Source organism: Camelus dromedarius, chromosome 4 (assembly GCF_036321535.1).
Source record: "Camelus dromedarius isolate mCamDro1 chromosome 4, mCamDro1.pat, whole genome shotgun sequence".
In the NCBI taxonomy this organism is placed as follows: Eukaryota; Metazoa; Chordata; class Mammalia; order Artiodactyla; family Camelidae; genus Camelus; species Camelus dromedarius.
Genome location: NC_087439.1, coordinates 25,292,692 through 25,307,500, shown reverse-complemented (window position 1 = coordinate 25,307,500; position 14,809 = coordinate 25,292,692). Strand labels below are relative to the sequence as shown.

The following is a 14,809-nucleotide window of genomic DNA, read 5'->3' as shown; positions in this document are numbered from 1 at the left end:
ATTTTTTTTTAGAACTTGAGACATTTGTGATGTTGGCTGTTTAAATCTTTGTTACCTTCGCTGTGAATTGAAATTGTACATATTTAGTAAATCATGCAGACAAAACAAACTTTTTAGACAATATTTTTATTGAAGAGTTTTCTTTTCCTGTATCCATGTTAAAAAAAAAAAAAAAGACCTCCTTTCCCAAAATAAAAATGTCAATACTAAATTTAAAGAAGTATAAAGGAATGATTGCTTCCTTTAGAGCTAAGTATTTAAATAAACATGGAGATAATTGGCAACATGTTCTTTTGGGCTAATAGGCCGTGTCCAATTTTTTGGGTCTGATGTTTCAGAGGGCCTCTTTTTCAGGGTTGAAGATGATATATTAAACTCTGAATTAAACAAATACTATTAAATAACAGAAATAAATCCCTCAGTCTTCATTTGTATATGAAATACGGAATTAGTCAGAGAAATGACACTGAGATGATATGATGCTGAATATGACACCAGCTAAAACCTGCTCTGTTGAAGCAGTCACCTGCCACCTACACTCTAGAATGGCATGTGAAAATGCTCCAAAATATTGAAAGTAGAAAATGAACAGTACTATTCCCATTAGGCCTTGAGATGAATATGACAAAGATTCTAATAATTTTGGTCAAAGAAAATGATGAGTAAAAAATACATGAAGATTGAAGTGGTGACAAATGATCTTTTAAGTATTCTAATTGGTCTTTCTCGTTCATATCTACAGAAATTGCAAATCCTGATGGTCCTGATTTGTAAGTGCACCCAGTCAGCTTTCTCTCTTTCACTCCACAGAATATGCCTGTTAGATTTGGAACGAAGAATAAGCCCCCAAAATGTTAAAAATAGACTACTGCCCTGGCAGGAAATTTAGCATTGGCAAGCACAGAACTCAGAAGGAACTGATCTAACATAAGGAAACATTCAGAAAAAGATTTGTGCATTACGATCCTGTTCTGACCATTTTCAGAGCAGTCAAAGGGAAGTGAGAGAGAGACTGAGAGACAGACAGACAGAAAGACAGAGAGAGTGTGTGCATGTGTAGATCGCTAACTTTCAGTGTATACATTTGAATAGCTAGTGTTTAAAAAAAAATACCCAAGAGATGGAAGGAATCTGAAGGAGTGCTTTTGAGATATTTTATATATTGTTATCTTACACAAATGGAAAACACTTAAAATGTTGATACTGGAAAAATGAAAGTTTCACCAAAAAATTCTACATTATTTATAAGATGTGCCAACAATAAGACAGAGAAAATATTAGTTTATCTTTATTCTTTTTATAGGAAACTTAGATTTTAGTCTGTGACCTTTCCTTAAAGGAGAATTGCTTTTATCCATTCCTAAAATGGTTTCCTTACAGGACGAAAAATTACAGTTACACTTCATTCTAGTTTCATTAAGGAAAAGAAGAATACAGTCTTCAAATTGCTTGAAAAAAATATAAGCGAGCAAAGGGATATAAATTTAGAAAGGAAACCCAAGAACATCCCTGCCCTCGCAGAAAGCATCATGGTGTACTTAGTGACCACAAGCAACCTAGACCTCAGCTTTTACGTCTCTTCTGAAAGATACCACTTCCAACACAAACGATATTTCCCAACCCTGTAGGGCAGCCCAGGATTGGTGCAGACATAAAGGGAGATCACCAGCTATTGAATAACCCTTAACCACTTCCTGCAGTCCTGACTGAAGCATTCCGTGGAGGTCTACCACTTCATTATTGAACGTGCTTAGAAAGTGTGAGCTCATGGGTTTCCGGTTGAAGGTACAGCTAAGCAAGAAGGAAAAGAGAGAAGTACGAACCACCCTTCCCAATTTGTTTTAACGCTTAAAACACCATTGCTCAGAGAGTGGGCTTGAGAATCATCAGCCTAACTTCTAAGTAGACACTTCTTTTTCTTCTCTGCATTTTAATAAAGTGTTTTTATATTATCAAAGCAATTCCATGAAATGGAACATTTCACTCACTTTAAATGGTGAAGGAACATTTGAAAATACCGTATCAAAACAAGAAGAGTTCTAACCACAATAGCTGCTTAAAATGGACTACCTTAATTTTAAAAATGAAAGTTGGAATAACGATTTGTACAAATACTTTTCAAAGAACTGTGATGATCCCTTGAGTCAGATGCCTTCGTCTACAAATCAGCCTATAACTGTGTTATAAACCCCTTTATGACCTGACCAAACTAAAACGTACTTGGTGTCTACATTGAAATACTCAAAAACCTTGTTCTCATCCTTCAGTAAAACTCCCCTATGAATTGGTAGGAAGAACATCTTGATGTTTGTAACACTTAGAAAAATAAAAGCAGTTACTTAAGCTACCACTCACATCTTACAGGTGAGGAAACTGAAGTCTGTATAGCCTTGGGACCACGCAGGTTGTTTGTCTGTTTATCCCACAGTGATCTAGAAAGCAGTTAAGCACAGGCTGCCAGAGCCCCGGTGTCCTGACAATGCTCTCTACAACACATCACAGTAAAATGCTTCTTCAGATGGATATGGAAACATCAAAAGGAGTGAGGTTGTTTCCCCCAATCCTGCAAGAAGTTCGTTCTGGTCTACAGGAACTCTTCCATGCAAGAGAGGAATGAAAATAAGCTACTTTGGAAACCCTCTATTACTCTAAGATGTCGCACCAGCATCTGAGGGCTGTTAACCACGTCTGGACTAGAGTCTCCTTTCACTGAGAGCCAGAGATTCTCAATTTTGAGAAATGCTCTTTAAAAATTACTAGCTGCTGTTCATACATTTTACCCACTAGTTGGTCCAAGATTTTTGACAATGCTTCTGTCCATTGAATAGTGATGGCTTTATCGAGTCCCTGCACCCACAGTTTTCAGCCTGAACCCACTGTGTGAGTGCTTGGGGCCATTCTTTCTCTAGCCGCTGCTTTTCTGAGTGCCCCCGTGCACTGAAAGGCCCAGGGGTGGTCAGAGGAAGAAACAAGGTGGAACAGGAGCAATTGGAGATTCCTAGATCTGCAACAGGAAAGTTGGAACAGGCGGAAATAGATGGAAAAAAATCAGAGAGTGGAGGAATCTCGAGCCTCTCTCATCTAAAGCCCTGGCTTTTCACATTCTGGGGCTCAGAGGGGAAAAAAAGCCCATGTCATCTGGTAGTTATCGGCAGAGCGGAGACCAGAAGCCAGGTGTCCAGCTGCGGCGAGCATGCCTTATCACTGCTGTTGATGCTTCTACTACTCCTGTGATGCTTCTAGTCCACTTAGTGGCCCTAAAAATAAGAGTAATAATTAACAGTTTCAGCGGTAACAGTTGTTCAATTTACTGAGTGCCTACCCTGCATGAGGCACACTCAATACTGTAGGATATACGAAGATGAACAAGGCAAGATTACTGGCCTTAAGTTTCTTATAACTGCCAGAGATAGAGAAGTAGAATACTGAGTTCCAGGTTCTGTAAGGAATGTACCAGTATGAAAGTCCCCAGCAGTCTCCCTTTTATACCTTAGTGTTTCTTCTTTTTAAGCACAAAATAACATCATTTCCCTCAATAACGTGCATACTGGTGAGTGATGCTACATAAGAAATACTGCTCTCCATCCCAGGGATGCAGTGGTGGACAGTATTCCCACCATAAAGTACCTACACTCTAGCAAAGAAGGTAGACAACAGGACAAGTGTATAAGATCACTTCACATAATGCCAAGGGTTTTGTTAAAAATGAAAGAAGGTGATGTAACAGTGAATGAGAGGGAACTGGAGGACAGCGACCTCAGCTTGGGGGCCAGGGAGGGGAGTGTCAGGGAAAATCTCTTTAAGGCTGTGGTGTTTGAGTTGAGTCTGAGGGATGAGAAGAAGTGAGCCATGGGAGGATGTGGAGGGAGAGTGTTCCAGGAACAGGGAATAGCAGGTGCAAATACCTCAGGCAGGAACGAGTTGGGTTCTTTGATAATAAAAGCATCAGTCTAACAGAGCATGTAGAGAGGGAGAAGGGTGGAAGACGGAGGCAGACGAGTAAGAAAACACGTCTCAGCCGTGCAAGTGATTTGCAGTGCGATCTCCTGTAGGCGAGCACCCAAGAACAGCTGTGCAGATAAAATGCAGGGAATTTTCAGGAATGAGGCTCCTTAGGTCCTTTGGTCTAATGTCATGTTTTCATAGGCAAGAAAACTGAATTTATTCATCTGTGAGGTTTACACTGTTGGCGTCAGGAGACGTGGCTTATCATTCCCAGTGAATAGCCTGGAAATGAACTTAGCAACCTGTTCGTGGCCTAATCGTGATTTCCTCCCCCGTAAAAGGGGCAGTGACCTTCTACGTCCCTCCTCCTGAGTTTAGAATGGGAGAAATCTCATTTCTAACACTTTCGCAAAGCCACCTGCCTTGTATCTGGTCACAGGCAGATCTGTCAGCCTGGAAAACAGAAACGGTTTGGGCCAAAGGAAATTTGTATTTTGGAAACAGAAGCACCAGATCCGGCACGCCGGCGGCCACGGTGGCACGTTACCCTGAAAGCACCTTCCTCCGCTCAGGCCCCAGTTAGCTCCAGATAGCTGTGCTAGAATCAGGCCTGAGCAAGGGCCCCAGCCATTTCCCCTTCCCCTGAACTTCTGAAAAACACAGAAACTCGCAGAGCTGCGAGAGGAGCCAATAAGAAGTAAGGAACATGCAGCAGGTGGTACCATCTGTGCCCGGCTAATTCCAGCCAAAACAATCTGCTCCCTAGAGCTCCCAGTTGTGGAGAAGGGAAGAGGATCCGACAGTGGCGGGGCCGGGGAGGGGGTGTAGCGGCGCAAGTGCCGAGGCTGTTATTCCAGCGTTCAGCTGGTCGGGGAAGTAGATTATTGATGCCAGTGAACGATTATCTCTCTTCTTTTCTCTTTACAACCACTGTGGGAGATTCTTCCGAAGCCTCACTAGCTGGCAAGTACCAGATCCCACACCTGTGAGACAGACACGTAGGCATCCCTGGGAGTCTGTCGCCACTGAGATGGGAGGGACAGACACTCCCCAGCAAGACGCGGACACACAGCCCCCTCACTCCAAGATGGAAAAACAAGGTGGGGGCAGCTTATGTTTATTTTACCCTATTTTCCTAGCAACCGAATTCTCTCTCGCCTGTTAATTCTTTGAAAATTATCTACGGTTTAGAATGAGCTTATATGCCTCATGTTTGATCCCCAGGTTGGCATTTTCTAAGGTAAAATTCTTGCACTTGATGGACTTCCCCATGGGGAGCAAATCTTCTCCCCCAGCACACGTATAATCATGGGATGAATAAATACATGCAATGCAGAAAGAGGTCTTTGTCGGTGGTAATAACCTTCCTTTAAGAGTAACAGATAGACAGGAACCACCCTTTTCGCAGATGGAGGAGACAGCAATGATTTGAGGGTCATGGAAAGAACTGTCCACTCAAAAAGAAAATGTTACCCACTGCAAAATTTCCACCAGCACCTTTAGGTTAAATCGCTGTCTCCAGGAAGTCATCTGTTAAATGCAAATACCTGGGAGGGGTAACGTTTGCCTATTGTCATCCTCCCTGAGATTAATTGATCAATTTAGAGCACAGAGCTGAGCCCTGAGGGAGGGGGGCACAGGTGAGTCCACTTTTACTGGGAGATGAGGAGGTCTGGATCTCAGGTGCCAACCCAGAACACTGGGACCGCATGGATCCCTGAAGGAGGGGAGATGGTGCCTGCTTCTCCTCCCCTGCTTGGGCTGGATTGTGTCCCTCACAAAAGGTATGTTGCAATCCTAACCCCTGCTACTTATGAATGTGACCTTATTTGGAAATAGGGTATTTGCAGCTACAACAAAGTTAAGATGAGGTCATTCGAGTGGATCCTAATCCGATATGGATGGTGTCCTTATAAGAAGAGGGAAATTTGGACACAGACACATGCAGGGAGAATGTCATGTGAAATCAGAGATTGGAGTGAGGCAGCTGCAGGCCAAAGAAAGCCAAGGATACTGGCCATCACTAAAAGCTAGGAGAGAGAAATGGACCGGGAACCTCAGGATGAAGCAGCCATGCCCACGTCTTGATTTTGGACTTCTAGCCTCCAGAACCATGAGAGAATCCATTTCTGTTGTGTTTAAAGCACCCACTGTGTGGTACTTACAGCCGCCCTAGGAAACAAATGTCTGCCCCAAACAAACCATGGGGAAGCCTTCAGTTTTCAGTCTCTAGGTTGGTCTAAAAGTCAAGATTCGTTTTTGATCTCTTAGTGCCGGGGCTTTCACAGATAAGTGTCAGCAGGAATATCCCTTCTGGTTTTGAGAGGCATGTTATCAGGAAAAAGACAAACTGCCTACTCTTTTTCCCAAATGTCTTCTATAAGGTAATCTTTTTAATTAGGATAATTAAATTCTGGTTTCAAAGGGCACCAAAGTGCAAGCATTATCATCTGATTTCCTGTAAAGAGTCTTTTTTCTGCCTCCTGTTCCACATGGTGTCCATTAACAGAAGAAGCACCAAGCGAGTCAGACATTACGGTTATAGGTTTGTGGCTCGTGTCAATGCTAAGAAGAGGGAAATGAGAAAGGAAAACATAAATTGGGAAACAGTGTCAGAGGGCAGGCCAAGATAATGAAAGTACCAGAAAGCAGAGGAAAAGGGTGTTGTGTGGGAACCAAAACCTTGCTTCAGGTAGGAAATGTCAGAGAAAAATACAGCAAATGTTTTTAAATGAAGGCCAGGGGGTGGAATCCAAGCAGTTCTTTGTTGTGTTTTTTTGCAGTCTGACGTCAGGAATAGAAATTAGTGAACGTGCCCTCTCCCCTGGGTCATACTGCACTATGAGCTTAACCTTTTTCAGCTCCAAGTCTCCTGTGACATCAGCTGATAGTTCCTGCAGTATACTTACATCCCTGAGATTCAGGGAGGATATTGGGGGTCCTGTGGAGAAGGCAACATGAGAGTCCAAGACAGGAATGAGTCAACTGAGGTGTGTTTTGATATATTGATATATTGCTCTGGCCTCAAGCTGGGAGTCAGTGAGACCAGGTCCTGGGCCGGGTTCTCAGATGTGCCTGCGAGCTCTGTTCTGCCCCATTACTCCTGGCCTCCGGCTGCCCGCCCAGCCATGAGTGGACCACAAAGGCCCAGGTAAGAAAGTCAGGGGATGGTTCACTGAAACTCTCTCATCTCTTTACTAAGAATAACAAACCCAACTCTATGTCTTCTTCACGGAGGCCAGCATGCCATCCTTTACATTTTATTTCTAGAAGATGGTATATCATCTTAAAAGCCTGGGTTAATTTGCTTTTCTCCAAGCTTTGTGGTATTTTTTATATGCCATTAGTCTGTTCTTGCATGTTACTGGCAATAACCGTCCCACCTAATGTATTTAATTTGTTTTGAAAGTCATAGAACATCTTTACACAAAGAAGACGCAGCTTTTAACTCCATTGATGACTTCCTCTTTAAAAGTCCTCCTTTAAATTCCTAACCACAGTCTTCTTGGTTTTCTTCCTACCCACTGACCAAGCTCTGCTTTCTTCACTCAATCTTAAATGCTAGCGTTTCCAGAGTCCCTCTGGGGCTCTGTGCTCTCCTCATTCTGATCACTGTGCTTCAGCGACTTTTCTATACCCAGAGACTCAAAAATGCATCTCCCTAGTAAGACTTTCCTCCTGTGCGTTAGACCCTAGCATCCAAATGAATACTGGACATTGCCACCTGATGGTCTCAAAAGCACCTCAAATTTGACATGTCCAAAATGGACATGGTCATATCTCCCTCCCACCCACCATCCGCCTGCTAAAACCTGGTGAATGTCACTTCCTGGGCCACTCAGGTGGAAATCTTGAGAGTCATCCTGCTCTATCTCTAACTGGGTTATCAGTCTTGTGAGTCATAGTCCCCGTTATCTCTCCTGCTTGTTCCTCTTCCTCAGTCACCTTTATCACTTCCTTATTTCAGGCATACATGAAATCTCACGAATTGCCCTGATAGCCTTTTCACTGGTCACACTGGCCCCAATCTCACCCAAGATGTTGCCTCATTCTTACATAGCAGGGAATAGAGCTTCCACTCAGGGTTGATGGAGGAGCTGGCAGATAGAAGAATGCACCTTTTATGTTCTTTAAAGATATTTCTGGATATCTTTACATACGACTTTCTTGAACATTGTTTCATCGCAGTCTTAACAACTGTTAAATTGTCGTATCTTCTTAAATACGATTGAAAAGAATGGTTCAAGAGAAATAACTTGCTCCCCCCATCCCACCTGTAACTACACTTGTGGTTTATCACCTTCTAACTCATCCCACATTCCTACATTGGCCAAAAGTGCTCTTTTGGTACTTTTATGCTTTCATGTCTATCTTCTTCTCCCTAAACCTGTAAGCTTTTAAAGAGTAGGGATCCTGATACCATTGTAGTCCCTGGGAGTTACTGCCACCAATAAATGTTCACTGATTTAATCCATGAATGCCAAATTGATGATATTAAAACCTTACTTTGAAATTCTTCAGTGGTTCCCCAAAGCACTCAAACTGCAAGTCATTTTCTTTAGCTTGGTCCACAAAGCTTTCATGAGCTGCCTCCTCCTTTCCTCCCTTTCCATCAGCTCTCATCACCCCTCCAATTTGCATCTGCCTGAACATACCTCTCTCTATTTTATTTTACTTTTTTGTCCTTCAGAGCGTAGCTCAAGGGTCACTTTTTTTTTTTTAACATTTTTTATTGATTTATAATCATTTTACAATGTTGTGTCAAATTCCAGTGTTCAGCACAATTTTTCAGTCATTCATGGACATATACACACTCATTGTCACATTTTTTTCTCTGTGAGTTATCATAACATTTTGTGTATATTTCCCTGTGCTATACAGTGTAATCTTGTTTATCTATTCTACAATTTTGAAATCCCAGTCTATCCCTTCCCACCCTCCACCCCCCTGGTAACCACAAGTCTGTATTCTCTGTCTGTGAGTCTATTTCTGTCCTGTATTTACGCTTTGTTTTTGTTTGTTTGTTTGTTTTTGTTTTTGTTTTTTAGATTCCACATATGAGCGATCTCATACGGTATTTTTCTTTCTCTTTCTGGCTTACTTCACTTAGAATGACATTCTCCAGGTGCATCCATGTTGCTGCAAATGGCATTATGTTGTCAGTTTCTATGGCTGAGTAGTATCCATTGTATAAATATACCACATCTTCTTTATCCAGTCACCTGTTGATGGACATTTAGGCTGTTTCCATGTTTTGGCTATTGTAAATAGCGCTGCTATGAACATTGGGGTGCAGGTGTCATCCTGAAGTAGATTTCCTTCTGGATACAAGCCCAGGAGTGGGATTCCTGGGTCATATGGTAAGTCTATTCCTAGTCTTTTGAGGAATCTCCACTCTGTTTTCCATAGTGGCTGCACCAAACTGCATTCCCACCAGCAGTGTAGGAGGGTTCCCCTTTCTCCACAGCCTCTCCAGCATTTGTCGTTTGTGGATTTTTGAATGACGGCCATTCTGACTGGTGTGAGGTAAGGGTCACTTTCTTAAGACTATTTTTCCTGAAACTCTAGTCTTAGACCTGCCCCTCCTCTGGGCTTCAGTATGTGCTTCGTTAATGCACTGTCCGAGGGTTGGTTTCCCAAAGGCAACGTGTTCCTGGAAGGTCAAGACTGTGAACATTCTGACTCGAGCCCCCAGCATAAAGCCAGAGACCCAGCAGCAAGAACGTAGGAAATGTGTGAGTCTCCTAGAGGGCGGCTGTCAGCAACGTCTAGTCCCCCACCGACCCCGGTCATCAGCCAAAGAGAGGAATAAGTCAGTGACAAGACAGAAGATAACACAGAGAGTGATGTCAAAATAAGGAGCCATGGAAGGACCCCGATGCAAACCAGAAATTTGTAATTCAATACACTTGAAGATTTTTGAAAACCATTTACAAGATTCTATTGGGGCACAAATTTTACCCTTATGGGTTAACAACTTCATTTCTCAAATAATCACTAATGACCATAGCAGCACCAACCTCTCCTACCAACACCCAGACATGGATTGAATTGTAAAGTTAGTGAGGCCAAACTCACTGCAGTCCAGGCGAGGTGGCTTACAGGGCAGCATGCGTGTGTAAGCTTTCTACCTCATACCGAATGGCAGCGTAGCCTTTACACTATTTTAGCAATGACTCAGATGGAAACATGAACTAAATAAAAGAGGAAGAGGCCTGAAGTAATCTGGGATGCATTTTCTTCAAGTTCTCTGGAATTTTCAATTACCTCAGTTTCCTGACAAAGCTTTGCTGATGCCAGTAATTTACAGTAACAATCAGCAAGATAACAGCAGGTTTGTGTGGGCCAGAGGTAAATGTGGGTCTGACATGAGTAATATATCCTGCAGTGAAGGACAGTGGGAGGCATGAGAAAAGGTACAGTTTCTATTAGTGATTTTTGAGGAAAGTGAAAACCATATGCATACGTCACAGAGCAGGTGAATATGTATGCAGTCCTCACTGTTTGTTCCCTGGGAATGTAACCACTTCCTTCTTGAATCCTAAGTGGCTTTTTATCAGGACCCCAACACAGATGCTACCAGAAGATGCTATGCATTTGTATCTGAAAATTTTATCTGACAGAACACACTGTGAGTACTCTCTGTATTTTTGTGTAATTACAAAAGACGTAGCAGATACCATCCTTGCTTTGGATGGTGTACAATAAATAAGACAAACAAATGGGAGACAGACAAAATAACCTTTTGCCAAGAGGAATCTTCTGCAAACCAAATGACTAAACTGAATTTCTTAAGTCACAGAGACAATTACAAAACTTTTTTCTCCAGCCATTGTGACAACGCCTGACAAATTCTATCAGCCTACTTTGTCCCAGAGTGTGAAACCCACAGATCATGAAGGCATTTAGCTGGAACTTTGCAGTTCCTTGGGGTCAACACTGAAAGCTTCATTTCTCATCGTGCGGGACTGAATGTGCACTGACCGCAGGCTTTCCCGAAAGTTGCCTCTCTTGGTTTTCTCACAAAAATTGCTGATGTGAACTGGTTCCCTCATGATTTTGCTTTTTCCTCCTAAAGCTAAAGACAGCGAAACCAGAACATTTAAAACTGAGGGTTCTAATGTTGTTTCCTTGTCAATAAAATGAAGGGTTGTAAAGGATTCTTAGGCTCCTTCCTATAAAGTTTATGATGTGAGAGTGGTTCTGGTTAAGGGAGTTTCCCCTGCTTTAACACAAGGAGTTCTGCAGTGGAGGGGTGAGAGGCTATGCTTTCTCATGAAAAGACCTGGATTTGAGTCATGTGACTCAAACTGTGTGACCTTGGCCAAGTGACATCACTGAGCCTCAGTTTACTTACCTTTAAAATGGGAATAATATTATTAACTATTTCACAGAACGATGGTGGGAATCAAATGAGACAAGAGGTGTGCAAACAGAGTGCAATTGCTCCCTAGGGCAGGCCCTGCCGAAGGGACAGCAGTGCGCAGTGTATTTATTTCATCCACTCTCCCTTCGACTCCCTTCCACAGTGTCTGTTCTTCCGTCCTGTGTTTGAGGGAAGCCTTCCTTTGATAACCTAGTGTTAGGTCCACAGAGAGCTCTCTAAAAGGAGCACAATAATTTCAGAACTTAGAAATATTCCAGCATGTAATTTTTAGGGGGCTGGGATTGTCTCAAGATTCATCCTCAAAAAGACCCTTTGTTTCATGGCGGGCATTAGCCTTGGGTTGCTGAAAGAGGAAGGAATGTTTGACAATGATCAGTGCGATGAGAGGCCTCAGAGCATGAGAACTGAGGAGGTTGTTCTGCCTCGATTCTAGATATGGGATGCCTCCGCAGCTCTGAGCAGATGATCCAGGGCGATAATGAAGTAGTCACAAGGGTGAACCTTTGTAACAAGGCACCCCAGGCACTGCTCCCCATTCAAACCTTCCCGTTAGCCCTTTTTGCATATTTTAAAGAGATGCTTTGAAATCCTGAGCTGGCCTTGCCTGTTGAATCGGCCCATATGGGGAATCTCTCTCGGAACTTAAGAGAGACCCAGGAGGGGAAGCTGCTGGAGCTGGAAACTGATGGCAGGAAAAGGTTTCGAGTTTATGATTATTGTTTTCCTTTGGCTAATTTTAATTCTGATGAATACTGAGTTTTCTTTGGTACTTTTTGTTCCTCAAGTCTTTTTTTTTCCCCCAGTTATGTTGTTCAGCCAAGTATTTCTTAAGCCTCTGTGAAAACAACACTACATATTTCTTCAGCTCATGTAAACAAACATTTCCATGAAGACTGGCTTGAGAAATAGATGTAGATGGCAACCTGAAAGACCGTGCCTATTGTAAAAATGAAAAGATTCAATAGATTGACAGGTAAATAGATAGCATACTAAAACTTAATGTTAATTAAAACGGATTAGAATTATGTTAACTCTTGCCATCCTATTCAGTTACTTTCTGTTCCTCTAATAGTCTAAATAGGTGGAATGCCTTGATACAGTCTGATCCTTGGATGGCAGGACACGTGTCCAAACTGCTTTAAAACAAGTCATTTGTCAACAAGTATTTACTGATTGCCAGTAAACACCAGTCATTGTGCTGGACAACAGGAATAATTTATGGAAACTCATGAGCAAACAGATCATTACAGGGGCAACGGAGAGGAAGGAGTTCTGGTGGTTCTGTGAGGCCTCTGCCTTGGGGAGCTAGGGAAGGCTTTGGAGAAAAGAGGGTAGTTGAGTTTGGTGCTGAAGAGCCAACAGGAGTTTAGCAGGTTGAGAAGAGAGGATAATGTGGAAGGCACGGGGGCGAGGAGCGTGGTGTGGGGAAAGAGCGATGAGCTCACCATCTTCCTCTGGTTTTCACTCCTTGAATGGGACCAAAGTAGACTTCATATTTAAACCAAGACATAAAAAAGAAAAAAACCCTCATCCTGTAATAGATTAAATTATATCTACTCTCCTTGGTATTAGTTACCTGTTTTTCACAACTGCTAATGAAGACCGAAATGAAGCAGCAATATCTGGGCCTGATCTGCGTTGCGTAGGAGCAACCTCCTGGCATCACGGGGGAAGAGGAGAGGAAGCCCCTCCACGTTGCCCCTTCCAGTAGAGATAAATACGGCTGGAATGTCACCATGAAAGTGACGCAAGCCCCTGACTGATAGGTCATCTCCCACTTAGATCCTGACCTTCCACCTAAAACAACACCATCTAGTGACTTCCAGATGTGGATGCTTGACCATTACTAAGCAGTCAGGACTGAAACGTTGTTTCCCACAAGCTATGAATAAATGGATGACTTATGAGGGCATCATCTCAGTATGACCAGCAAGAAGAGAGAAATGTGAGGACATAATTTAAGCATCTGAATGAAGCTCTTGCTCTATCATCCCTTCCTGAAAACTGTATTTCAAAGTTAGCCTTTCTAACAGGAAATAGAATAGCTTGACAAAAGGAACCACAACTGTATATCTAAACTGGCAGCCTATTTGTATGGTGTGGTGTGATACATATGTTCACCACCCTTTACTGGTTAAACTGTATTTCATTATCACCTCCTTATTTCCACTTCTAATTCTAGCAGAACAATTTCCTATAAACAGGTCGGTTCTCTAGCAGTTTTGAGCATAAGAATTTTTTTTTAAATGCCTGATCCCAACTTTACTAAACAGTGTTTTCCCTCATCCTTAATTGTAGCCCCTTGGACACACACTTAACAGGTCTACTGCCATAAGTGGGGAGAAAAAGTTATTTACCACCAGTTTCAGCTGCAATGTGTATATGGATATTTATGCCATCTGTGGTTTCAAAAGAATGACTGCTTGATTAGGGATATCTACTTGATACTATTATAATATAATGAATCTATAGATTTGATCTTTATAATAATATATATAACATATGATACTACAGAATGCAAGAATCTTCCCAAATCACCAAGTCAATCTTTTCAACCCAATTCATTTTATTTAAAAATGGTTCTACGTTGCTTAATTTAAAGGGCAGATATTTTCTCTGTTTTGGATTTGAGGGTATCGTTTTTGTTTCTTGTGTGTTATTTTGTCATTTTGGCTTAACCTTTGTGGACTGTAAAATTCTCTCCTGTTGGTTCAAACCCGCCGAATCTCTGTAGGTGTGGTAATGTTCCAGAATGCTGAATCATAGGATGTGGATACTGAATAATTTTAGATAATGGCCACCAGTGAGAATGACACTAATCAGGAAACCATATCCAGAGGCCTCCCACGATGTCCAAAGTCAAAGATAAAGCATCACTTTGACTTCTTCTCCTTCCTTCTCCTCTCCTTTCTGTTCCTTCCCTTTCTCCTCCCCCTTCTTCTCCCCCCCAATTCTCCCCCTTTTCCTCTCTCTCTCTCTCCATCCTTCCTCCTCCCCCACCTTCTTCTCCTCTTCCTCCTCCTCCTCCTTGTCTTCTCTGTCTCTTCCTCTTTTTCTCCTCCTCCTTCAACATGGATTAAAAATGCACCAACTGCTCTATTCTGTCAGGGTATTATACTTTTGCATCTGAAAATTTCAGCTAGAAAAAAAAGTACAATTGGATTTCCTTTACATGGTGAGGAAGACCCCCAGTAAATAAGCTTTTGAGAAAACCAGGCTTCATATGCTTTGTGCTTGAGAACCCAACAGCATCACAGAACCTCCTAAGAGCTCCCACCAAACTAGAAGTTCTGTGTTTTCACATTTAAAAATGAATTGGACAGGAATATTCTGGGGGGTTAGGAATCCATACCCTAAAGAATTCTCTTACATTCAAAGAATAAAAGCAATAGATATGTTTGAAACAAATATTTGGATATTAAAAGCACTGAGACCTGAAGCTTATTAAACACATAAAACATTACTTTTGTAATCATG

The 14,809-nt window shown here is 42.1% G+C and overlaps 1 long non-coding RNA gene across 1 annotated transcript in view; it reads left to right on the top strand.

Moving 5' to 3' along the window:
* Nucleotides 1–607: 607 nt before the first annotated feature.
* Nucleotides 608–14,809, top strand: part of LOC135321128 (uncharacterized) — a 36,683-nt gene continuing 22,481 nt past the window's right edge. Inside the window, exon 1 of the long non-coding RNA XR_010380571.1 lies at nucleotides 608–5,045. This is a non-coding gene — a long non-coding RNA (uncharacterized LOC135321128). The remainder of the gene's footprint in view (nucleotides 5,046–14,809) is intronic.